Here is a 24,864-nt window from a genome sequence, read left to right as displayed (position 1 = left end):
AGGTACACAATTTTTATTTTTATTTTAGGGGTGAAGAAAATAGGGCCTTGAAATTGTTTTTTCTGCAGGTCTGTGAAGAGGCAGACTCTGGAATAAGATGCAGTTTCCCTGGCTCTGGGCCTAGTTTTCAGTCACCATGTCTCAACCCTTTATAACCCTAAGAACAACAGGAGAACCAAGATATACAGACACAGGTGTAAGGTTTGCTCATATGCTGTTCATGGCAGGTACATTCATTCAGAGGATTTCCAGGAGAGGCAATAGACAGTGTTGAGGTGGGATTTTGTACTGAATATAATGTAGGGTAAAATTGAAAAGTGGTAGCTACAATAAGGTTTGGGTAAACACGAGTATCTCAGGAGCTTGGGAAGGACCAGACTGATAAGAAATATATGAACATACTGTCGAGAGAGAATGAGTGCACAGGTCTGTATAGTTAGGTGACTGACATCTTGGGAGCAGGGTGTTGTGTCTGAGAGTGAGACAGAAGATGAAGTGTGTGGACGTGTAGAATTCTCAACACGCATGGACTATACGCCTTTCCTCTAAGGTTACAGAGAATGTAAATAGTAACAACAAATCCTTAAAAACATAAAAAGAAATGGGGAAAAAATTAAAAGTATACAGCTACTTACTATTCAGTGAAAATAGTGTCTTTCTTTAATATATTTTATTGATTATGCTATTACAGTTGTCCCATTTTCCCCCTTTACTCCCCTCCACCCTGTACACCCTCTCCCACCCATATCCCCCCCTTTAGTTCATGTCCATGTGTCATACTTATGAGTTCTTTAAAATAGTGTCTTTATTCAAATCAGTTGTTTTGAATTAAAAAATCCCAAAATTAAGTACGGACTTGGTACTGTAAGGAAATAAATTGGGCATTTATGCTCAATCATAAAACTCAGTTTTCCCCAAGAAACTCTCCCGTGCTGTATATAGACATTGAAAACCAGATGGAAAATCCTGCTCATTTTTTATTGTCCTCAGTGTGGCTGGTGTTTTATCACTTGCCAAGTCAGGCCACCTGTGGCTCTGTCTTGGCAGCTCTCTGCTTAATAGGCCAGGCGTTCTGTTCACAGGAAGGGCCTCCCGAAGCCTGACTAAAAAGGCAATCGTTCACATGACCGAGGTCCTGATAATAAGGATTTGCTGAATACATAATTTGACGTGTTTTGCTTTGAACGGACACACTACCCAGTGCTTTTGTTGGCACTGCTGCCAGAGACTTTTGCACACAAACAATTAGTGGCGAGTCGTTTGATTTTCCACACAGGAAACCCAGCAGAGAACAGTCAGTCCTCTAAAGATGTATCTTTTCTTTTCCTATTGTTTTCATTCTGTTAAACCTCAGCCATAAACACATTAGTAGACCGATTAGTGGGACATGGGACCCCAAATTAGAGTCCCAAAACTCTCCTCAAATTAGGGCTTTCAGAACTACTTAAAATGCAAGGGGGGGGCGGGGTGGCTAGATGACTCAGTAAATAATCTGACTAGAGGGGAAGAAGGAATAAATAGATAAGATGCATAATGGTCTCATTTTTCTGGAAGATGCTAAATGATGCCATAGTTTCATCTATTTCTGGTAGTCTGAAAACTCTTTGATTTTTTCCTCCAGGGATTATTTTTTAAATTAAATGTGTTAGGGTAACATTGGTTACTGTTATATAAATTTCAGGTGGACAACCTTATATTACGACATTTGAACACTCCACTGTAGGCTCAGCACCGAAGTCTAGTCTCCTTCATTCATCGTGTATTTGACCCCTTCACCCTCATTGTCTTTCCCCTGTCCACCTTCTCCTCTGGTAACCACCATTCTGTTCTCTGTATATATAAAGTTTTTGTTTGTTTCTCTTATTCATTTGTTCCTTTCTGTTTTATATCCCACATATGAATGAAGTCATACAGTTCTTGTGCTTTTCCATCTGACTTATTTCACTTACCATAATACTGTCAAGATCCATCTATGTTGCAAATGACACTATTTCATCTTTTTTTTAAAGATTTTATTTATTTATTTTTAGAGAGGGAAGGGAGAGAGAAAGAGAGAGAGAGAAACATCAATGTGCGGTTGCTGGGGGTCATGGCCTGCAACCCAGGCGTATGCCCTAACTGGGAATCGAACCTGCAACACTTTGGTTTGCAGCCCGCGCTCAATCCACTGAACTACGCCAGCCAGGGCACTATTTCATTTTTTTAATGGCTGAGTAGTATTCCGTTGTACATGTGTACCACCTCTTCTTTACTTAATCATTCATCACAGGATACTTAGGTTGTTACTAGGCCTTGGCCACTGTGAATAATGCTGCAATGAACATAAAGGTACATATACCTTTATGAATAAGTATTTTCAAAATTTTGAGGTAAACACCCAGAAGAGGGATTATTGGATCTTATGGTAACACTGTTCTTAATTTTTTGAGAGACCTCCATACAGTTTTATAGTGACTGTACCAATTTACCTTCCTACCAGCTGTGTGTGAGGGTCCCTTTTCTCTACAGCCTCACCAACACTTAGTTCTTGTGTTATTGATAATAGCCGTTCTAACAGATATAAGGTGGTATCCCAGGGTCTTGATTTTCATTTTATTTTTCTTTTAAAACTGTGCTAAATGTGGTCTGACTTCTAACATGAAATCTAAACAGCCATTTAACTTTGGGGAAAAACTATTGAGCACTCAGGTCTCAAGTACACTCATCTATAGAACAAGTATGCTGGAGAATTGATCCTTCGGACACTTTCAGTAGTTCTCAATCTGGTCTACACTTGTTATTCACCTGGAGATTGGGAGAATGCTATTGCCCATGTTCTATGTCTGGAGATTCTAATTTTATGGTCTTTTCTGACACAAAGCCTGAGTAGTACAATATAAAACCTTGGCTGCACAGTAGAATTACCCAGGGAGCTTTTAAAAATCAGGTGCTTACTCTGCAGTATTTCCTAAAACTTCCCAGGTGATTATAGTGTGCGACCAAGGCTGAGAGTCGCTGCTTCAAAACAATATAATCTGTCATTTGAAAAAAAAAATTGAGGAGATAAGTGGCGATGCTGGCTCTGCACAGCGTGTGCATGTCGGATGGCTCATGCCATCCAGGCTGACCACAGTTTGCAGCCCTAACTCTAAGTGATCACAACCATTCATCCATTTTCCTCAGACAAATTTACTGACCACTCAGGATATGCTGGGCTCTTCACTAAGTACTTATAATCATGTTTATAACCCTGGCACTTGCATTAAAAGCTTTCTTTAAATCACAAAATTAGAAAAGCTGTAATATGTTTTATTATGGGGCATAAGACAAAGAGATATTTCTACAGGGATATTTATTCATCTTTTAAAGAGTAGTTCAAAATCCCATAGAACTTGCAATAGAAATTATAGTACATCTACATTATGAAATATTTAATCCTAATCTGAAATATATAATTATTGACAATAATATTTCCATGATAACATGGCCTGGATGAATGTATTTAAAAGAGATATTGGTTTTCCATTGTAGAAGGGTTAGGAATACTTTTAATTTATAAGTTTTCCTTTACTAAAAGCTTTAAAAGTGTTCATGAGAATAAAAATCAGTTAAATGCTTAGGTCAATTTGGTTCTATTAAACCTTTATGTGGCACTTATTTATTCATTTTTTGTTTTATAAATTCATAAAAGGCCTACTAATTATTCCATAAAGTTTCCTGTGTTTTTGTTCTGAGAGAGACATACACATAAGGACAGTCATTGTGAGGTTTTTTTTGGATAGCCCAGAAAAATAGTGAGCTAGCTGGGAGAGCTAATAGGTACTGAGAGAAAGAAAATATTTTCAATTCTAACTATTTTGTAATTTATATGATTTAAAAGTGATAAAAAGAAACCTAAAACAAACAGCACCATGGTAGGCAGAGCAATCCCTCCTCATGAAGATGCCCATACACTAATTCCCAGCACATGTGACTATGTTGCATTACAAGGCAAAGGGAACGGAGGTTGCAGATGGAAGTAGTTTACCTGACCTTGAGATTACCCAGGTGGGCCTAAGGTAATCACAAGAGTCCTTGCAAATAAAAAAGGGCCTTGGGAGAGTCCTAGTGAGGCAGTGTAAGAAAAGCTTGAGTCGCAGCTGACTGACTTTGAAAATGGAGAGAAGGACTCTAAACCAAAGAATACTGGCGGCCTCTAGAAAAGGTAAGAAAACAGATACTCTCCTCATGACTCCAAAGAAAAACACCTCTGCCCACATCTTGGTTTGAGCTCAGGGAGACCCATTTTGGACTTTGGACCTCCAGAACTGTAAGTTAGCACATTTGCGCCTTTTTTTTTTCCCCTCATCAAGTTTGTGATCATTTGTCACAGCAGCGATAGGAAACTAATGCAAGTGCTTATGTGGTATATAATGTGAAAAAAATACTGCCTGAAATGCTCACACTTTGGTTGCAAGGAATGTCCTTTCTCACCCCTTTCTCTGCTCGGCTCCTCCCCCTCCAGTCAGATGGAAGTTCCTGCTGCTGTTGTCATGTTTGCTGCTAATAACAGTGGTATGGGGCAGGGGTGAATCAGCATTGTTTTTCCTAAAAGCCTGGGAGGGTTGTGAAGGATGGAATGCGTGTTATGAAGTGTTGAATTGGGAAAGATAGAAAATAATGCATGGGATTTAATTTAAAAAATTATAGTATCCAAGAAGGAGTTATTTTATTTCTTGAATCAAGGAAAAGGAAAAAATTGTAAATAGCAATATGAGTGAAAATAAGCAGTAATATAAGCTAAGGTAATTATCTTCATTATGGCTTAAGTACAAGAAAAAACCTATACAATTGTATGAAGATCTGGGGCTTTTGCTTTACTATGGCTCATTTGCTTGGTTGGTTGCTCAGTTGTTGAATGATCAGGGGGTTAGAAGGCATAAAGTCATCATAAGAAAATGACAAAATTATAAATGAGCTAAATTCAGCAGCTGTAGCCAAAATAATGGGAATTGGTGTTCAACTTCTAAGAAAAATCATGATGAAGAGGTCAATATCTGGAAAAGGAGGTGGCCTGTCTGAATCAGAAAATGAAAGCTGAGTATCGGTCAACAAATTGTAATCTCATGGTTGTTTCTGGGACAAGAGACTGTGAAACTAGCAAACAGAAAGAACAACTGCATAGTGATAAAGATAAGATAGATAGTATGTGAGTGGCCTCATTGCTCTGTTAATTATTGAACTAATTAATCCCTAGTAATTTGAGGCCAATGATTTAGTAGTGTATCTCTCTCTTTTTCTCTCAGAATAACTGAAGAAGTTAGGAAGGAGCAAGTGTTACTTGTGAAAGCTGGGAGAGGCGGAGGGTGCGGGAGGATGCAGAAAAGGGAGAAGAAGCTAGCCACCAATTTAGCAGATATTCCTGTTTCCAGACAACTTTGAGGGTAGAGCATTAACTGTAATGAGCTGTATAGCACATTTGTCTATCACAGGCATTATTATATTAAACTTTAAGATGTTGAATTATTTGGTAAACATCCTCAAGTGCATCCAAAACAAACATTAGTTCTGAAGACAAAATACTCAAGTCCCAAATAAAGTCTGAATTACTTGAGGAGAAAACACAATTGAACAAGCAGGCTAATAATTTGGCATGGCCGAGCCTCCAGGAGATGTCACAGCAACTCGGGGACCTTTGAGTGAGGCTCTGACACCTGACTTTATACAGCCGTGACTCCAAGCCTGGAGTCAGGTGTGTGTGCAGTCTAGTTCCCACATTGCCACCTGTTAGCTATTTTGCTAGGCTTCTGAGTCCCAGTTTCCTAATCTATGAGACAATGATAATGACAATGATGGTAATCATAATAAAAATAAAGATGCCAATTGAAGCAAACACCTATAAGATGCTCCTTATACCCCATGCACTTTATTAAATGTCTAATTTTATTCTCACAATAACATTACAAAATATATACTATCCCTATCCCCACATTACAGATGGGAGACAGAACTACACAGAGGTCAAGTTGATAAATATTACACATACGGAAAGCACGAGAGCTGAAATATGATCCCAGAGTGTTGCTCACAAAGCTCATGCTTCTAATGAAAACTCTATGATGTTCCCACTTTCTCAATGGACTAGCATGGAAATATACTGAGATAAATGTGATGGGGAAATAGAGTAATAAAAACAGTCTTTTAAATTATTAGGTTAGCAACTCATTTTTCATATTTGCTTTTGAAAGGTGATTTTCTCATATATTACAATGTCTTATCCATTTTATCCTCCTCTGTACATCTTTCCCTTTTTTTTGAAATGGTTCTTGTGTTGAGCAATAAGTTTCTTTTTCCATAAAATAAAGAACACATTTTTCATTTTCAACAGTAACTTTATTGATTTGCCTATTGTGAGTATGTGGGCTCTCTCCAGTTACTGGCTTCTAGTGGGCACAGGCCAGGTGTGCTGCTAAACATCTTCCAATGCATAAAACAGTCCCACAGCAAAGAGATATCTGGCCAAAATGTCAACGGTACCAAAAAACTTTGCAAACCACTTTTGATACATTCAATTAGTCACAGCATCTTCTCCATATACTGCACAAATTGTTTTTTGCATTTCAGTTGCATTTTTACCTTTCTTGAAATAAAGCAAAATACACCAAAAATGTTGCATATTTTCTTTCATCTTCAATATTAAAATGGCTGTACAAATATTCACCAATTTTGATACATTTTAAAAAATGCAAGCTGATACTGTCACTGTACAATCTCACAAAATTGTTTCAAATGAAGTTAAAGACAACTAAGTGCTATTAGAGCCATTGTACAGAATAAATGTATATTGGACTTTTTTATCCAGCCCAATAAAAACAGAAGTGGAAATATTACTACATTATTGTATTGAACTACTCAGTGGATTATTTCTTTTCACGTGTTATAATATTTAAATAGTAATTAAACATGTATCACAAACTTCTTCATATATAGGCTTTGTCAGCTATGGCACTGTTGACATTTTGAACCAGATGATTCTTTGTAGTGGGGAACTCTGCTGTGCATTGTGGGATGATGAGTGGTGTTCCTGCCCTCTTTTGCTCTAGCTACTAGAGGCTCCCATTTGGGACAACCAAAAACGTCTCCAGACATTGCCAGTTGTCCCCTAGGGAGCAAAAGTAACCATGGTTAAGAATCACTGCTCTAAAGCAAGAAAATAAAGTGTATCCGTTGTGCAGATTATTAACTATATTAGAACGCTGGTTGTTGAATGGAAGTTGGTTTTAAAAATTAGTTTGTAGTTCTGACTGAGGTGGCTCAGTTGGTTGGGTGTTGTCCCACAAATTGAAAGGTTGCTGGTTTGATTTCCAATGGGGATATAGGCCTAGGTTGGAGGTTTGGGAAGTGTACAAGAGGCAACCAATCAATCTTCCTCTCTTTCTCCCTCCCTTCATCTCTCTATACAAGCAAACAAAATCTTTATAGTTATCTATCACTTCCTGACTGCTTACAATTAGGATTTTAGGATGGTTAAGTTGGAAAAATGATGGGTCAGCAAAACCTGGATGTAAATAACTGGAATCCAATAATTGCTGACCAGAATACATTTGAGGATCTAAAAGAGAGTGAGATTTTAAAAGACATGCTTCAGGGATAAAAGAAACAAAACAAAGGTGCATGGTGGGGAGAGGGGGAGAGAAATAAAAGGCAGAACAGAATGCAGTAACTGGGACCCAAGTGATCATTTGGGATGGAGATGGGGAAAAGAGTCAAGTACAGTAACTCCAGAAAAACATGCGAGTGGGTAAATAGTAATGGAAGAGAATAAAATAAGGGAAATTTAGAAAGTTGATATTGAATAATAAAATCATCCTTAATGTGTTTTAATTATTCACAAGGGATATAGCTCTTAAAATTTTAAAGAAACTTTCCCAGGAGGGGAAGGATAGAACACTGTTTTAAATAGCTTTAATTAGACTAGATTTCTTTGGAATGGCCCTTTTGAAAATGATTCTAGATAATCTCCCATTAAGCTAAATCATTAGGAACAAAAGATTTCTGGGAATCAAAATATTTTAAGGGATTACTGCCTTAGTTTATTAGAGCTCCTTGTATTTAATGAGTTCACACTCCTTTGGTATAGTTAGTTGGGTCACTGGGTTTCATTGCTGAGGAAAGTCTGTTGTTAGAGCCACAGAGCAATGCCAGTCAGGCTGAAAATGCTGCACAATCTTGCAGAGACTTTAAAAGTCAGCCAGTGCAATGTGTTAAAAGATGATAACTGGAAGATTCCAAAGGCTAAGACTTTACATAAAATCTTTAATGTCAGGAAGTAATATATTATAAAATGTCATTCTTTCAAGTTAGGAATGCGCCAGTGACAGAATCTTTTACAATAAAATATTCTTCTCTTTAAAATAATACACACTTCAATATTGCTTGTATCCATTAAAATAGGTTCAGTTTTATTTAATCCCCAAATGAAATTTTCAAAAGGCCATAACTAATTCTCTCATTTTTACCATGTTCTCAATTGATAATATTGTCAATAGGAAATAAACTTACTTTGTAATAGGAGATTTGTGCCACATGTGAATAAAACTTTTGAAACTTTAAAAAGAAATTTATAAAACAGAATATTTTCATTTCTACATCATGCAAATATACAGTGATATGTAATGCTGGAGGATGCTGTTAGGGTAAAGGGATATTTTTATATCCCTTTTATATCCCAGTGTGAGGGTGTGTGTGCGAGATACGTGCCTCGATTACAAAGATTTTTGTTGTGTAATGGCAAACGTATACATAGAAAACATGGTGTTTTATTTGCAGCACTTTATGGTTTAGCTGATTTAAGTTTTATTCTTTGTAAAATTGCAATATTAAAACATGTTAATAGAATATGATATATCTTTTATATAAATACATATAACTTTTTTCCCACTCCATAGATACTGTTAAGAGAATGTACCTTTTTAATCTTTAGAGGGCTGTTTGTATTGAATTAAAGTGTATAAAATGATAACAAATTCAAAAGCTGTGAGAGCACTGTAGCATTATGGCTTTTTTAGAAACAATGTCTACTACTCAATCTGGAAGGATCTTCTAGGGCTTACTGTTTCAAAAAAAATTCATAAAAATTTCCCCATTAATCAACTTAGTCACACTGGCTCTTCCCTGACATGGGTCTTACTACTGGAATTCCATTGGCCAGAGCTCACCTTGGCACAGCAATGATGCAGAAACCTTTTTTCTTAGCAAGAATGAATAAAGACTCCTAAGCAGGAAAAAAAAACATAATTAAAATATGTTTCTGTTTATTTTAAAATGCTTCATCAAAATCATCAGAGAGGTAATTGAGGCACAAGGCAATCTCATCTAAAAAGTGGTGTAATAAGGTGATCGGGCAGATTTTGCTGGTTTGTTAACTCCAAGTCTAGTTCAATGAATCTGTCTTCTTAACCTACTCATTTCCTTCAGATTTGATAGTGGCATCCTGGATGAGATAGCTCTCCCATCGTTAACTCAGTGGAGATGAATGCCAACTATCATCTGAAAGATAAATGCCTAGAAATATGGATGTTCAAATACCTATTATAGAGCTTTGCTACACAGAGATCTGAGATGAAAAAAAGTTCCTGGAAGCCATTTGGAGATGGGTTTACATGACTGAGAAGTTGATTCCTTTGAGTTGTACAAAACCCATATATATTTTTTTACTATAATCCTTTTGCCTAATGGATGCTGCACTCCATTAAAAGGGCTTTAATGTAAGAGCCATTAATGAGTCATATATTTTAATCCTTTTTTTGGTAAGGAATTATCTAATATACTGTTAACAATATCTAAAATAATAGTTAAGAGTAATGTTTTGAAAAAGAGCATTCTGTAAACATTCATTTTTGGGCATATCAGTAACATTTTGTTTGGCAAATATCTCTGTTGTCTACACAATCTACAATTATTTTAAAACTGTGATCCGTATAAATTCTAAATTTTTACTTTGTGATACTATCAGCCAAAATAAGAAGTTCCACTGTAATCACACAGTAAAACTTAGCACCTGTATAGGCAGTGGCTCAAGGCTGAGGAAAATCAAGTGCACAACCTTGGAAACAATGGTATTAAAATTACTAGAGGGTGAGTAGAAGCTGATTTTACATCCTTTTTTTTTTCTTCTCAATTGAAAGTGAATTATTGAGATGGTTACATGGCATATAGGGTAGCGACCAGTAGGGAAGGAGGCTCTGCCTCTTTGAACAACAATCAATGAGAAAAAAAATCCAAATAATGGTAATTTAAAATTTTGGAATCATGTGTCATTTAATGCTAGTAAGAGGGTTTACAATCCATTTATCTTACATTTTGATGTGCTTAAGAGTACAGGCAGGAAAGCTTGAAGTACACAAACCAGTATAGCAATATTCCCTGAAATCAATTCACTTAACTAAAGCACATGTGGAAAGCTCTACAGACAGAAAGTTTAGTTAAGCTATCCCCAAAAGTGTATATTTTTGAAGCAGATGCTGAACAAAACTGAAATTTTTTACTGGATTGTGATTCAACTTCAGAACTGAACCAGTGAATAGTAACTAATGCTCTGGGGCTAAGTAGCTCGCTGTAATTTGGTGAGTTCCTAAGGGCCAACTTTGCAGAGCATCTCTGTATCTAAATTCAGCATTCTAAACTTGAACTTGAAACTGATAACCTATTAGACTCAGTGCAGAATTCTGATTTCTTAGGAAGTTGTAGCAGTAAATATCACAGGTGACATGTTTGGTTTCCAAAATGCAATGAGCACATGATGCAACGGGTCATGTTTCCTTCTATACTGAATTCGTTCTATATGAAGAGGATCTTCTGATGTTGGACTCTTTATCCAGTTTGGAATGGCTTTTAGCCCATTGCAGCTATATCAGTTCTGGAATGGAAGCTTTAGTCTGTTGCTTAACCACTCTGGTACTGAAAAGAAAATATGTAACTTACATCCTTTCATCTAAATGCTGTTAAGTTTCATTTTGTCAAGATTCCATTATAATTGCTAGGTGATACTGCACTGATTATCAGCAGATTCCATGAGATGCTAGCAATTAACCAAATTAAAAAGAACTTTTTTTTCAATTTTATTTTGTATCACTTTCAGGTGTACATCTTAGTGGTTGAACAATCATATACTTTACATAATGTTCCCTTCAGTATTTCTAGTACCCACCTGGCACCATACATAGTTAAAGCAATATTATTGACTATATTTCATATGCTTACTTTCCTGTGACTATTTTGCAACTATCAATTTGTGCTTTTAATCCCCTTACATCTTTTACCCAGTGTCCCAGCACTCTCTCCTCTCTGGAAGCCATCAGTTCTCTCTCTGTGCCTCTGAGTCTGTTTCAATTTGTTCACTTATTTTGTTCTTTAGATTCCACATATAAGTGGAATCATGGCATTTGTATTTCTCTGACTGATTTATTTCACTTAGTGTAATACCCTCTAGGTCCATCCATGCCATCTCACAAACAAAACTTCAGTGAAAGAATAGAAGATAATGCTACCTTGTTATCAGGGTCTCTTTCATAATATGAGACTATTAGCAATATCAAAACAGGGTTATAAAAATTGTGGGTAAGTATGTATTAGAGCATACATTTGTCAGATTCTGATATAGAAGAAATAACTACTTTTCTTTAAGTTAACTCAGTTGCTATTTGAGCCCTCATTTTTGTGTAATGACAGAAAATATGATTTTGGTAAATTTCTTATTTGTCTCAGGCATTTTGTGAATTTGGATGTGCAAATAGCATTTCTTATTTTTCTATAGCCCAATTCCTATTTCAAGTTTCTGTTCTATATTTAGGTAGAAAATACAGTCACTTCTCACAGGTTCTGGTGGTGTGCTTTAGGGAAATACACTGTTCTGCTGTTCTCAGCTCCTGTCTAAATTGTCATAAGCAAGATGTTTTGTCTTGTTCTCTGGTGTCAATGCCATCAACTGGTATATGCTGAGGTATACTTGTTGTCAACTGGGCTTCAAACTGTAATCCATGCTCATCGCCTAAGATTTATTTTCTTCTGAGTTGTGTCTTTGACATGTCTTGGAATCTACTGACCTTGCCCTCTCCTTGGAAACACATGGAAGGTTCAGCTGGTTCCCCTCCTCTTCAAGGCCACAGAAGATTCTGGGCTGCTTTGGGTCATCTGTGATGATAAACAACATTTTAGCAATCACTACTCTATTGCTTTTATTCTATTATGGTATGTGAAACATTTTCAAAGGTGTTACTTCCCAAGTTTTCAGAAAAATATCAGATACTCTTCTTTTCTCTGAGTAATCCATATTTTTAGAGAATGCCCTAGTCAAGTGACCATGTTGCATTGTCTGTCTCCTTTCCCTCTGGGCATAATCCCGGAGTTGGGTGCAGGATTGCTTCAGAGCCAAGTGTACACACACCCTTACTCCACTGCTGCCCCTTCCTTCTCTCCCCGCAACTCTTACTTGCTTCAGATCAGAGTAGGAAAACTGATACTTACATCGTCATTCATTCTTCTTAAATATATTACTTGTGCAGATATTTGCGTTCTTCATCTTACTGTCTCTGCCAGGACTTTTCACAAATTTTACTTTGATTAGAAAGGCTGAGGACTGACTCTTTTACCTCCAGTCTCAATTTGCTATGACCTCACCTCTCCAGAGAGAGAAGCCAACACTGCGCTATCTTTTAACTAAATGGGGATTCAATTATGATGCAAAAGCAGACTACTAAGATACAAATGGGTGCATGAGTGACACGAAAATTCTATTCCCACTACATTTCCATCTACAATGAAAATTTTTTTGATAAGGACAAACATTTGTAATATTTATTATAAGTATAAAGTAATACAGAATAAACAAATTTGGGGAAAACACCAAAAGTCTAAACCCTTCCCTAAAAGTGAGGCACAGACAAAATGGTTCTCCTGGCCCTATATGGGACAGGTCTTGCTTTGACCCACTCGAATGTAAAAATGGAAGTGCTGGAAAGGAAAGTGTGATTGTACAAATCTATCTCTTCTCAGCAGTGGGTACATAATGCAAGTCAAACCTCAAAGCAATACAATCACCTGGCAAATCTTCAAAGAGGAAATTTGTGAGTCTACAAGGCATAAGTAGGTCACTGAATTTTGTTAAGAGATTGGAAAGGCAAGGTTGGAGTTCTTGTGTGAAGTAGCATTTGTCATAAAAAGCAAAGTACATTGTTTGAGGCCAAATGATAAGCCAGGTGACAAAGGCGGTGAAGAAGAAAAATTAATCTTTACCTTCATTTTCTTCTAAAAAGGGCATTTCCCCTTGTCTTATGTCTGCTCACCATTTGTTTTTTGTTAAGGTTCTTAGTTTTCCACTGTGATTACTGTGTCTGGAACGATCAGCAGCTAGACTAGAATGGACAGGTGGCAAAGATTTGTGCAGGTGCATGTCACAGTCAGCCAACCTTTACAACAGGAGGAAGAGCACAAAGATGTGTGGGGTCTTAGACGTCTTTACATGGATGGTCTCACTATAACATTTAAAATACGCCAAATAAAATTTCCATTCCTATTCAGCCCACCTTGGAGGTCTCATCTTTCTTACTTCCCAAAGCTCATTAATATTCTAGCTGTCCAATATTACTGAGACTCTTCTCTCAATGGGCATACCGTTCCTCCTATAAACAGAAACATGAGCAGGCAATCCCACACACAGCGTAGGCAACCATTAAGTATCACGTGCAATCAAATAGCTCAGAGATAATTCTCACCTTTGAGCATACAATTCCTTTTTCCATATGTCTTATCTTTGCTTCTCTTTTCTTTTTCCTTCCTTTTCTCCTTCTATTTAATAATTGGACATATAAACTCAGTTTTATATCTGCCTGTGTTATGAACACATCATTAAGTATCTTTCAAAAGTGCTAGTTGTTTTTTAAATGGGGTATATGGTAGTTGTGTGGATATATCATATTATTTTTAAATCATTTTCGAATGTTTGATATTTAGGTTGTTTCTTATCTATTATAAACAGCTCTGTAAACTACACTTATAATCCTTTGTGCATTCTTCTAATTGGTTTTTTGGATAAATTTTTGGATCTGGAGCCATTAGATCTGAGTTATGAACATTTTTATGCTCTTTGGTACATGTTAAGTCATTGTCCAGAAATTTTATACTAATTTAAGCTTCCACAGGCTACAGTTACTTGGAGTTGAAATTAAATGCCCCTACAGGTTGGCATTCTGCCTGCCAGAGGAAGATGTTCTTTTATTATGGTTTGGTGGAATAATTTGTAATAATTCTTGTGTTGATTATTATCATGTTACATTAATCTAGACCTGACATCAGTCTAGGAGGGCCTATGCATTATACAAGGAGAAAGATTATTTTTGTCTCTGTATTTCATGAGAAATGTAAAAATACTGTGGTGTAAATGAAACATATATAATTCATATGCATATGAACATATATAACCTCAATCAACTCTTTTTTTGATATATTTTATTGGTTATGCTATTACAGTTGTCCCATTTTCCCCTCTTTATTCCCCTCCACTCTGCACCACCCCTCCCTCCCACGTTCAGCCCCCTTAGTTTGTGTCCATGTGTCATACATGTAAATCTTTGGCTTCTACATTTCCTGTATTATTCTTAACCTCCCCCTGTCTATTTTCTACCTACCATTTATGCTACTTATTGCCTGTACCTTTTCCCCCATCACCACCATCCTCTTCCCTGCTGATAACCCTCCATGTGATCTCCATTTCTGTGATTCTCTTCCTGTTGTAGTTGCTTGCTTAGTTTGTTTTTGTTTTTTGTTTTAGGTTTGGTTGTTGATAGCTGTGAGTTTGTTGTCATTTTACTGTTCACATTTTTTATCTTCTTTTTCTTAAATAAGTCCCTTTAACATTTCATATAATAAGTGTTTGTTGATGATGAACTCCTATAACTTGACTTTGTCTGGGAAGCACTTTATCTGCCCTCCCATTCTAAATGATAGCTTTGCTGGATAGAGTAGTCTTGGATGTAGGCCCTTGCCTAACCCATAGACTGTGACATGTAGGGGGTGGGATTGCTGGAGGGAATGGGATACTGGGTGGAGGGGAGCAAAGGGGAAAATTTGGGACAACTTAACAGCATAATCAATTAAATATGTTTTAAAAACCAAAATTTTTAAAGATTTTATTTATGTATTTTTACAGAGAGGGGAAGGGAGGGAGAAAGAGAGGGAAAGAAACATTAGTGTGTGGTTGCCTCTCATGTGGCCCCCACTGAGACCAGAGGACCTAGTCTGCAACCCAGACATGTGTCCTAACTGGGCATTGAACCCTTTGGTTCACACTGTGCGCTCAATTCACTGGGCTACACCAGACAGGACAAAAAAACAGATGTTCAATGCTGTTGTAAATTACATAATGACTACTAACCTGAAAATGAATTTATTATATGAAAATGTATTTACATAAACATTTATGTTAAAATGATTCTAATTTTTAGAAAATTGTACAAGATAAACCTTAAAAGAAAATAATTTAAATAGATTAATTTCAAATACTTTCAGATTATAAAAAATCAGTTGTCATTTTATTTCAGTTATGCATGAAAGATAATTTTTATTACACATATTTGAAATTTTTTATTATTAAAGTGTATTTTTAAGCTGTTTAACACAGAGCCATTAGAGAAATAAGTATATTTTAATGATAGGAACTAGATCTGAAAATCACCTCAGTCTTTCCTCTTCTTCTATATGTGATTTGAAGGTTGTCTAATATGTATCTTAATGTCACAGTAATTTTTGTGGTATTAATAGCCTGATTCTCTTTTATGAAGGCAAAAATAAAAACCTCAGCATGATACACTTGAATTTAGGATGAGCTCTTTGCAAGGCTGAATAGTAGCCCTGGGAGCAGTGCACTGTGGTAGAAATGACATTGGAATTGAGCAAGGATGACCGGGCTCTAGACTCATCTCGCCACTTGCTCTCTATTCTAGTGGCTTAGCCACATCTCCGAGCCTTTATTTTCTTTCCTCTAAATGACAATTAATAGTAGTAGCACTTATTTGGTTTCTGGGAGGACTACAGCATAAAATACTTCTGCCTTCTCTGAAAATGTTACTGAGTGCCCTACAGACATAACAAATTGAAGTGCATTTGACATACAAATGGATTGGCTACTGCCAGATTTAAGGTTTACAATAAGCATACACTGTGAAACCCTTTTAGAAAGAGTCTTTTCACACATTTATCAATATCAACAGATTGTTATTGTAAGTCTATTATAAAAGGCTTTGGTACAACTGACAAATCCATGTGCCACCCTCAGACTTACAAAGCAGTGGGGAAGAATGTTTGTTTCAAAATTTTATATTTTTTGTCAGAGAAAGTAGATACAAGTATTAACTAACACCATGATAATGAGTGAAACTTGCTATCACAAACTATTTTTTTGTCTGAGAAACTGTCACAGGCAAGAGGAGCCTGAAGTTATAATAAATAGATGTCAGACTGTATCCTGAATGGTATCCTGTAATAGAAAAAGAACACTAAGTACAAAGCAAGGAAATATGAATAAACTATGGACTGAAATTTATGATAAGGTTTATTACTTGTAACAACTGTATGATACTAACAAGATGTTGATGGTAGGAGAAACTGGCTGTATTGTATGTGGAAAGTCTATACTATATTTCTAACTATTCTGTAAATCTAAAAGTTTTCTAAAATAAAAGTTTATTAAAAAATATTTTAAAAAGAGAACTTGGAGATGATTTAAAAAATAGTAGCATGTTTTATTTATGTGTGAATTTCCCCAATTATAATAAACTTAGGGCTACTAGGACCCCATCTTAGTCTTTAAAAGGAGTCTTCTTGACTCTTCTTAATGAAAACCCCTGCTGCACAGACTGGGAGTGCTGAGATAGTCCGTAGACTATTACTAATCATTGCTAATGCCAGCTTTTAAGCTAACTAATCAAATTACACTTTGTTTTCATACCAGGCTTAAACCTTTTTGTCACCTTTCTAATATAAAACTGCTAATCTATTTATGAGTTAACAAGTGATAGATATGACATTGCCTCCTTGGGGTGAATGATAAACTAAATTAAGTATGTCTCCTCCACATAGAAAGAGATATTGTGGCAAGATTTGTGAACGATCAATGTAACTCCCTTGAACAGATAGAGAATGGCATGTCCAGAATCAATGGTTAACCAGAATCACTGCTCGAATCTGTAAATGTGATCTCATAGGTAACATACCATTCTTCTATACTGAGTGAATTACTTTCAACATTACTTAAAATAAAACAATTTTGCTCATTCAAATATAACAAAATAATTGTACATTGTAAGTAAAGAGTGCACTAAGATTGCATAGGAACACAAATGAAAACTTGAAACAAGGATGGACAGTATAATCTTCGGGAATGATCTTTGGGATCTGTATATTGCTAGAAAATATAAGCTTCAAGTGTCCAGTCTGTCAAAAAGTATGAATTTGTGAGCAGTGAATGTAAGAAAAACTACTGGATTCTAGGTGGGAGTTCAAACAAAGATGAAAATAGTGCCTGTTTCCAACACTCAGAGTGGAAAACCTCCACATAAACAAGACCTTGGGTAGGGGACACAGAGACCTTGACCTAGTTTCAGTAGTTGGGGTAAGACAGGCCTGGAATGAGTAGTACATCTAATAGACGTTCCGAAAATTTCCATGGAAATTGTTTTGTTTTGTGTATTGAATTTGGAAGGGTTTTTTTTTAGTTTTGATATTTTGAAGCCAAAGTCATTGTACCAGTGAGTTTATTTTTTAAAGATAAAGTCATATACATGTTAATTAAAAATGTTAGCAAGCTAATACAGTTATGTTACAATGGGAGCTAATTAGCTAAGGTGAGGTGTCCTTCTTTATCAGAATAAGTTGTCTCATTTTATTTGATGTACTTGAACTGGCATCTTACCCTTGGGAAACCAATGGCTTTGAGTTTGGTAAAGTAAGTTTTGGAACTTGCTCATAAATACCTCAGAAAAGTCCACATTTTAAAGAATGAGACTTAATAAAATACATTTTGTACTATTACCAACACTTTTGAAAGATGTTGTCTTCTTTAGAATAATAGTGCCTTTCTGTTTAATGATTTCTATTTAACCACAGAAATAAATATAACAGTAATTACATTCAAGGAATAATTATTCTATATCACTGAGGAAATATTAAAAAATTATAAATAAGAAGTCACTCAAGAAATAGCTTAGTACATACTAAAACAATTCATAATATAATATCTCAGAAGAGTAAGACATAACATTTTTGTTTTATGGTATTGCTTCATGGGTTCAATGTATGAAGAACAGCTTTACCTGAGTTATGCTTGGCATGTAAGCAAATGTGCAAGTTCTAGCATTTCTGATATGGGAGCTGCAAGTCAGAACTGCATTAAAAAGAAAACATTGTTGCAGGTGGAAAAACCACTGCAAGTTAGTGAATAGGGGTCACCAATGTGTTAGAATTTTCCAGTATATATTAGCTATGAATGGCTTTTGATTACAGGATATATATGAATATACACACACACACATATACATAGATAATGTTTTTTTTTAATTAAAATTAAACCTTAGTAGAAATCCAGCAGCAACCCTGTAGACTCCTTGGAATTTGGAGAACATAATTTCAAGTCTATAGAAATGGAAATATTTTCAAATCCCTACTCCCCAGCTTTGTTGGGGCTGATGGAAGAGAAGATGCATTGCTTAAAATTTCAGACATTTTTCTTCCCTTAAGTTTTAAAATAAACATGGAAAAAATAGAATAGTATCTCAGAATAATATTTTGTATCAATTGAGTTAAAAATTATAAAACAAATTATATTTGACTTGATAATATATTTCCAAGAATAAAATATTTGATATAGATCTTCCTTATTGAGCTATTAACAGTTTAACTTTTTGTGTGATAACTTGGTAAGATTCATTGATAACTGAGGGAATACCAGACCAGTTATTATACCTGTGAGTATTACAATTTATGTGAAGTTTAATCCAATTCCGATGCCTTCAACTGCTCTTTTATGGGGAAATATAATTTTTATATCTGTAGGCCAAAATAATAATAATAATAATAATAATAATAATAATAATTTTCTAAAGGAGAAAGCAAAAACCAAAGTTTAATAAAAAAATTGCATTTCTAAAGCCACCATTCTCCTAAAAAAATGACCATACTCTAGTCAAATTTAGTTATTACCATACTCTATAATGTTGTATCTTTAACATGCAAATAGATAGTTGCTGACATTTGAAATCACGCTATGGGGCAAATTTATCTGAAGGTGACTTAGGATCCTTTGTAATGTTGGTAGCTAGATTTTCCATGCTTAATGGAAAATAACAAAAAGTAAGAAGTTCTTAATTAAACTTGTATTACTAATAGGTGGAGAACTGTGGAGAGAATAGCTGTATCTGAACATTTCTTACCGTTATTCCTTAAACAGGAAGCACGTGCAATCTTTGCAAGCCTGCTCCCCCCGCCCCACCTAGGATGCAGTTTTCACAGATGAGGAGTGTTTCTGCATTTTGTTTTTAACATCCTCTCCAGAGACAATCTGTGTTGCAGCTTGTTTCTCTGCTCCTGCCTGCTGTTCCAAGCCACTGTGGCCTTCACTTTACTGCCCACAACCACCTGGAACTTAGGGCACTACTTCAGTCTTTTCTTGGTGCAATTACTGATATTCTGAATACTAAGGAATGTTTCCTGTAATTTCTCTGTAACAGCAAACTATGTATAACTCACCAACTGCTTTCTGTCAACATTTGGTGTACCATGCTTCCTCTCTCCTGAAATAACTTCCTTCTATTCCTTCCATCCTAACAAAAGAATGTAAAATGAGGAACATAAATCACAACTCCTAAAGGATGTTATGATTGGTCAATAAATCAGGAGGGGTAATCTTAGATTCTTTGGAAACCTGGAATATTTTTAAGACCCTAGAAATAACACTGTTCTCAAAAGCAACACAAAAGCTATTTATATGCATTAACTTGTGGGAGGGCTCCTCCCGCAGGGCCCCCCACTCACTGCCCTCCCCCCCCCCCCCACCCTGCCCGCAGGCCACTGTGGATGAGAGTAAGTCTACCAAGACATTATCTGCTTGGGGAGGAAAGGTGGCAAATCTCTCAAAGGAGAAGGGCGAGAGCCTTTTCCTCAATGGGCTTTTATTGGGTTTGTTTGCATAGGAATACAGGTGAAGCTCCTTAATCAATGTCAGGCAGTAAGGATCAAACAATAGATAACAATACAAAGAACTCTGAGGGCCTATTTTGAGTCAGGATCAGATAGCTAAAGAGCCATAAAACTTTGAGGAACAAACTCACTTCTTGCTTGGACCCTCATCATTTAATTGAGAGCATTCTAAACAAATCAGGTTTCATGGGATTTTACATATTCTTTCTTAGGCCTGATCACCCTAGGAACCTGCCCTTTCTAGCACAGGGCTGTACCACCCTCTGTCATTGTTTCAGGCTTAGGTGGAACAGGGGAAGTAAGGCAGCCAAGAGATTAGGAGACTTCTCGTAGACAGAATGAGGACTCAGGCTTTGTCAAAACCAAGGGGTGAGGGTCCATCACCCCCTTTTTCTATAGCCCCCCAAGTCCTTCCCTGAGGGCTTCCATATGATCATGTTTGTTTTAGATCATTCACCCCATGGGAAATCTTACCCATCATTGGCCAATCGATCAAGCATTGGCGGCCAGGCAGGGTGAAGAAAAAGGAGCAGAAGCAGTGCCCCTGCCAGGGAGATAAGCTTTGTATCCTTAGTGGCTTCTGGTCTGAAAGGCACCTACTCAGCTTTAGCCTTGGAAGGGTTACAACTTCTGAAACCAAGCAGGGCGGTTACCAACATCAACTCATGATTACTATACACAGATGATAAATGAGAATCAGGCTACAGAACTTAAGTATCATAACTTGATTTATTAACAAAACAACCCATTCTACTTTTTAAAGTGTTATTATTCAGGGGAACTTGTAGGAAGCTCAAGCAAAAGAAAGTTATGGGTTAAAAAATGATAAAGGGAAGAAGGAAAGGGGACCTGGAGGACAGTCTGTGTGACTAGTACTACTGGGCAAAGGCCACTTCTTGTTTTCCTTTCTTTGTAAAATAGGGTCAGTGTCCCTGGTTTGTAATTTTCTCCCCCTGAGTCTCACTCTGACATTCCTTGAAGGGTGATGAGCTATTAATGATATTGACATTAAGTTCTTCTAGATTAAAATAAAGTACAACATCCACAGCCTTTGAAAAGAAAATTGGTCCTGACCTTGATTTTAGGATCCATTAACTCAGATGATGAATCTGCTGAAAAAGAAATAGCATCAAGGAAAATTGTTAGAAAAAATTGACTTTATCTATTATTTCTAGAACCAGACATGTAGACCAATGTTACTACATGAAAGATATTTTTCAGTACAACAGGTTCTTGTCATTAGATGTTTACCCATATTTAGTTACTGTATGGCTAATATTTCACATCATAAATATGGAATCCAACAGGGACAGGAGTGTGGTTATTAATATATATGAGTGGGCTAGGATCTTAGATCATGTTGGAATGAGTGCTGGACTAAAGTTAAGATTTATAGCAATGTAAAAAATGTGGGCTGACAGTAAGTAGAATTTTAAAGTGCCTCGGAACACTAATAATTCATATGCTATTTCATTTCTTTCTATTCATGTCTGATATTCATGTTAATGTAGATAATTAACATGAAATCACAATTTTTTTTTACTGAGACATAATCAGTATATAACATTGTGTAAGTTTATGTTGTACAGTGTGTTAATTTGATATATTTATACATTGCAATATGATTACCACCTATAGCATTAGCTGACACCTCTAGTGCATCATATTATTATTTTACATCTTGGGAACAATTAAGATCTAGTTTCTCTGCAACTGTGACATTTATAAACACATTGTTATTGTCTATTATCACTGTGCTGTGCATTAGATCTCCAGGACTTTTTTAATCTGCTGGTTGGAAGTTTGTACTTTTCCACAACATCTCCCTAATTCCCTCATCTCTCACCCCCTGGGGGGCTTTTTAAGATTCCACATATAAGTGACACCATAAAATATTTGTCTCACTTAGCACAATGCCATCAAGGTTCATTCATGTTGTCTCAAATGGCAGGGTTCCCTTTTTTCTCATGGTTAAATAATATTTTATCTATAGTAACTTCGTTATCTATAATCACAATTTTATCCATTCATCCATCAGTGGACACTTAGTTTGTTTCTATGTCTTGGTTATCATAATTTATGCTGCAATAAATATAGGAGTGCATGTATCTCTTTGAAATAATTATTTTATTTCATTTGGGTATATACCCAGAATAGGGAGGGTTGCTAGATCATATGGTAGATATACATTTTTAATTTTAAGGAGCCTCCATAGTTTTCCACGGTGGCTGAATCAATTATATTCCATCAACAGTGCATGAGGGTTCCCTTATTTCCACATTCTTGCCAACATGTTATTTCTTGTCTTCTTGATGCCAGACATTCTAACAGGTGTGTGATGATACCTTGTTGTAGTTTTGATTTCATTTCTCTGGTTATTAGTGATATTGAGCATCTTTTCACATATCTGCTGGCCATTAGATATCTTTTTTAGGGGGGAGGATGTCTATTTAGTTTATCTACATGTTTTTAAACCCTATTTTGTTATTGAGTTGTATGATTTCTTTAGTTATTTCAGATACTAACCCATTATCTGACACAAGATTTGCAGATATTTTCTAGTTTTTGATAGGTTGTCTTTCATTTTATTGATTGTTTCCTTTGCTGTGCAGCTTTTTAATGTGATGTCATACTACTTGTTGATTTTCACTTTTGTTGTTTGGGCCAAAAAGCATTGCCCAGTCCAATGTCAGAGAGTTTCTACTCTATTTTCTTCTAGGTATTTATGGTATCATTTCTCATGTTTAAGTCTTTAATCCACTTCAAGTTTATTTTGGTGAGTGTGTGAGATAGGAGTCCAGGTTTCATTTTTATTCATGTGGTTATTCAGTTTTCACAACACCACCTGTTGAAAAAAGTATCTTTTCCCCATTGAGTGTTCTTGACACCCTTGTCAAATATTAGTTGACCAAGGGTTTATTTCTGGACTCGTTATTTTGTTTTATTGCTCTGTCTATTTTTATGCCAGTGCCATACTGCTTCAATTATTATAGCTTTGTAGTATAGCTTGAAATCAGGCAGGAAGGGTGATGCCTGTGGGTTTGTCATTCTTTTTTAAATTTTTATTGGGGTGTGTGTGAGTATGTGTGTGTGTATGTGTGTGTGTGTGTGAGAGAGAGAGAGAGAGAGAAAGAAAGAGAGAGAAATTGATTTGTTGTTCCACTTATTTATGCTTTTATTGGCTGATTTCTTTAATGTGCTCTGACCAGGAATCAAACCGGCAACCATGGCTTATCAGGATGATGCTCTAACCAATTGAACAGCCCAGTCAGGACCTTTATTATTCTTTCTCAAAATTCTTTGGCTATTCAGGATCTTTTCTGGTTCCGTTCATTTTTTAGGGTTGTTTGTTTATTTCTGTGAAAAATGCTATTGGAATTTTGATAGGGGTTATGTCTTTAGATGAATCTTTAGGTGGCTTTGGGGTAGTATGAACATTTTAACAATATTAATTCTTTTGACCCATGAATACAAAATACCTTTCCATTTGTTTGTGACTTCCTCAATTTTTTTTATCAAGGTCTTGTAGTTTTCATTTTACAGATCTTTCATTTCCATGGTTAGTTTTATTCCTAAGTATTTTATTTTTGATGCTATTGCAAATGGCATAATTTTCTTTATTTCTTTTTTAGATATTTTATTTATGGTGTATAGAAATGTACCTGATTCCTGTATGTTGATTATATATCCTGCAGCTCTATTTAATTCATTAATTAGTCCCAACAGTTTTTGGGTTAACTCATTAGGATTTCTATATAAAATCATATTACAATTATACCTCAGTATTTGTTGGCTTCAGAACTCATCAAACCCTGTACCCATTACACTCTGATAAGAAAATAAAATGTTTCAGCACTGAGCACTTGCTCAGAACTCATCACGCTTGCTAGAACTTGTATGAGTCTTGACACTGTTCTGCAAGAGAAAATGCTTCATCGCTCATTCCTTGCTTGGTACTTGGTCTAATCACTCATCATGAGTTCTGGTATGAATTAACAATGACTATCGAGGTACCACTATATATTTAAATAATGACAATTTTACTTTTCCCATTTAGATTTGGATGACTTTTATTTATATCTTGCCTAATTACTATTTCTAGGACTTCCAGTACTATGTTGAAAAAGGGTGAAAATGAGCACCCTTGTCTTGTTCCTGATTTTAAAGAAGAAACTTTCAGTTTTTCACCATGGAGTATGGTACTAGCTATAGCTATGGGCTTGTCATATACAACCTTTATTATGTTGAGGTTTGTTTCTTTCATGCCAATATGTTGAGGGTTTTAATCATAAATGGATATTATATTTTGTCAAATGATTTTTCTGCATCTGCTGAGATAACCATATGATTTTTATCATTTAATTAATATCATGTATCAACTTATTGATTTGCATATATTGAACCATCCTTGCATCTCAGGGATAAATCCCATCTGGTAATGGTATGTAATCCTTTTAATGTGTTGTTGAATTTGGTTTGCTAATATTTTCTTGAGAGTTTTTACATCTATATTATCAGTAATATTCATCTATAGTTTTCTTTCTTGTAGTTTCCTTATCTGGTTTTGGTATCAGAATAATGCTGGATGAGTAAGAAGAGTCCAGGAGTATTCCCTCCTCTTCAATTTTTTAGAAGAGATTAAGAATTGACATTGATTGT

The sequence above is a fragment of the Phyllostomus hastatus genome, unplaced genomic scaffold (assembly GCF_019186645.2).
Source record: "Phyllostomus hastatus isolate PE091 unplaced genomic scaffold, TTU_PhHast_1.1 phas_scaffold_78, whole genome shotgun sequence".
Lineage (NCBI taxonomy): Eukaryota > Metazoa > Chordata > Mammalia > Chiroptera > Phyllostomidae > Phyllostomus > Phyllostomus hastatus.
The sequence above is the reverse complement of the archived record's forward strand: the minus strand, read 5'-3'. Positions refer to the sequence as shown.